This window comes from Bison bison, unplaced genomic scaffold (assembly GCF_000754665.1).
Source record: "Bison bison bison isolate TAMUID 2011002044 unplaced genomic scaffold, Bison_UMD1.0 scf7180017864516, whole genome shotgun sequence".
NCBI lineage: Eukaryota > Metazoa > Chordata > Mammalia > Artiodactyla > Bovidae > Bison > Bison bison.
Genome location: NW_011495069.1, coordinates 9,613,204 through 9,616,242, shown reverse-complemented (window position 1 = coordinate 9,616,242; position 3,039 = coordinate 9,613,204).

The following is a 3,039-nucleotide window of genomic DNA, read 5'->3' as shown; positions in this document are numbered from 1 at the left end:
GTGAGAGTCCTTGGACTGCAAAGAGATCCAACCAGTCCATCCTAAAGGAGATCAGTCCTGGATGTTCATTGGAAGCACTGATGCTGAAGCTGAAACTCCAGTACTTTGGCCACCTGATGCAAAGAACTGACACCTTGGAAAAGACCTTGATGCTGGGAAAGATTGAAGGTGGGAGGAAAAGGGGACGACAGAGGATGAGATGGTTGGATGGCATCACTGACTTGATGGACATGAGTTTGAGCAAGCTCTGGGAGTTGGTGATGGACAGGGAAGCCTGGCTTGCTTCAGTCCATTGGGTCACAAAGCGTCAGACATGATTGAGTGACTGAACTGAACTGAAAGTCTTATGAGGAAAGGGTTGATTGTTTGAGGGACAGAGAAGAAGCTAGTGTGTCTGGACCAAAGGAGCCAAGGGGAGAGGTAGGAGTTGAGCTCAGAGAGGCAGGCCGGGGAAAGATCATGTAAGTCTTGGAAAGTGGTTAGATGGAAGCCATCGGTGAGCTTAAACATGGAATAATATGATTTGATTCACATTTTCAAAGGATTGCTCTGGCTGCTGAGTGGAGAACAGACTATGGCAGAAGCAGAAGCCCTACCAGGAGGCCACTGCAGTCACCAAGGCAAGAGATTGGTGAGGCCTTGGGTGCAGGAGGACAGATGGGTTCGGATCTTCCAGCTGGGACAAGTGCCACAGCAGTTCAGCCTTGCTCCGTGACAGTCACCGAGGGCTTCCTGTAGGCGGTGGCCATTTAGTGTTGTCATGAAGGATTAGTTTGCCAGACACATGTAGTCTGGAGAGGAGGAGGACCCTCCAAGAGAGAAAACCACTACCAGATGAAGGCAAGGAGGTACAAACGATGCATGCTAGGGGGAAAGCTATTCTATTTTCTCAGAGGGTAAGATGTTGGGGTGAGCACAAGACTTCTGAGGCTTCCAGAGCTAGGAATCAAAGGGCTGTGAAAGCCAAGTTGAGTTGAAATTTGTTTCATGGTCAAATCCACGTTTTCAGGACAGCTCTGCACTGTGAGGGGTGAGCTGGGGAGAGGCCTGGAGACTGAGAGGAAGTGTGAGATCAGCAAAGGAAAGCTGAGGGAGCAGGACCCAGGAGCAGGATTTGCAGGACTTTAGTCTGGGGGCAAGACAGAGGGAGGGGGTGAGGATGAGACCAGGGTTTCCAATCAGCTGCCTGGTAAGATGAAAGGAGCCTCCCTGAGGGGAAAAGAGGGACTGGGCAATTTCCAGGGCCTGAGGCACAAACTCAAGTGGAGATGCCCTAGAAGCAGATGAACCCTCAGGAGGCACAGTGGAGGGCAGAGTAGCCTCTGGCCTCACTAGACCCTGGTCCACATCCTGATCCCCTCCATTATAACTGTGTGCCCCTGGGAAAGTGATTTTACCAGAGGCCTGCAAATGGGAGATTACAAAACCCATGTTTAGAGGGTAGTTGTGGACATCAGAAAAGACCTGATAAGTTAAGCCGCTTCAGTTCAGTTCAGTTCAGTTCAGTCGCTCAGTTGTGTTCGACTCTTTGCTACCCCATGAATCGCAGCATGCCAGGCCTCCCTGTCCATTACCAACTCGTGGAGTTCACTCAGACTCACGTCCATCGAGTCAGTGATGCCATCCAGACATCTCATCCTCTGTTGTCCCCTTCTCCTCCTGCCCCAATCCCTCCCAGCATCAGAGTCTTTTCCGCTTAGTAGAATGTAAATTCCGCTAGTAGTAAGTCATTAATAGTTGCTTTGTTGCTGTTCAGTCCCTAAGTCATGTCTGACTCTTTGAGACCCCACAGACTGTAGCCTGCCAGGCTCCTCTGTCCATGGGATTTATCCTGGCAGGAATACTGGAGTGGGTTGCCATTTCCTTCTCCAGGGGATTTTTCTGACCCAGGGATCGAACCTGGATCTCCTACATTGCAGGCAGATTCTTTACCACTGAACCACCTAACGATATATTATTACAGGTGTGGCAGCTGGGGAGCGAGCATTGGGCTGGAGATAGAGATATGGTACTTGTTGACTGAGATGACCCAGAAGAGGAGAGGAATAGGGCTCAGGACTGAACTGGGCCAGCAGTGATGAAGAGGGAGAAAGAAGAAAAGGAGAAGTAGAGAAGGGAGAGGGGAGGAGAGGGGAGAGGTGGGGAGGGGAAAGGGAAGAATGGAGGATGGGGCAGAGTGGAAGAGGAGCTGTCTTCTAAGGGACCTGAGAAGTGGCTGCAGAGGGAGAAAAGCCAGAAGAGGGAGAGGGGAAGGTTGCAGAAAGACCACTTATCCCAGTACCAGTGAGATGGCTGGCTTGGCCAAAGTGTGTGGTGGGTCAGAGATAGATGCAGTGTATTGAGGGGCAGAAGAGAAGAAGATGCAACAGGTGAAGCGATACAGGCTGCCAGAGTCTGGGGGCCTGTTCTTCCCTCCTGGTTAAAGGATGAACTCCACAGAACCTCAGAAATCAGGAAATTTACCTCTCTTCAAATCTAGATTTTGCCACTAACTCTGTGACCTCTGACTCAGTTTAGTTCAGTTGCTCAGTTGTGTCTGACTCTTTGTGACCCCATGGACTACAGCACACCAGGCTTCCTGTCCATCACCAACCCCTGGAGCTTACTCAAACTCATGTCCATAGAGTCGGAGATGCCATCCAACCATCCAATGCTCTGTCAGCCCCTTCTCCTCCGGCCTTCAATCTTTCCCAGTATCAAGGTCTTTTCCAAGGAGTCAGTTCTTCCCATCAGGTGGCCAAAGTGTTGGAGTTTGAGCTTCAGCAACAGTCCTTCCAATGACTATTCAGGATTGATTTCCTTTAGGATGGACTGGTTGGATCTCCTTGCAGTCCAAGGGACTCTCAAGAGTCCTCTCCAACACCACAGTTCAAAAGCATCAGTTCTTCAGCACTCAGCTTTCTTTATAGTCCAACTCTCATGACTACTGGAAAAACCATAGCTTTGACTAGACAGACCTTTGTCAGTAAAGTAATGTCTCTGCTTTTTAATATGCTGTCTAGGTTGGTCATAACTTTTCTTCCAAGGAGCAAGTGTCTT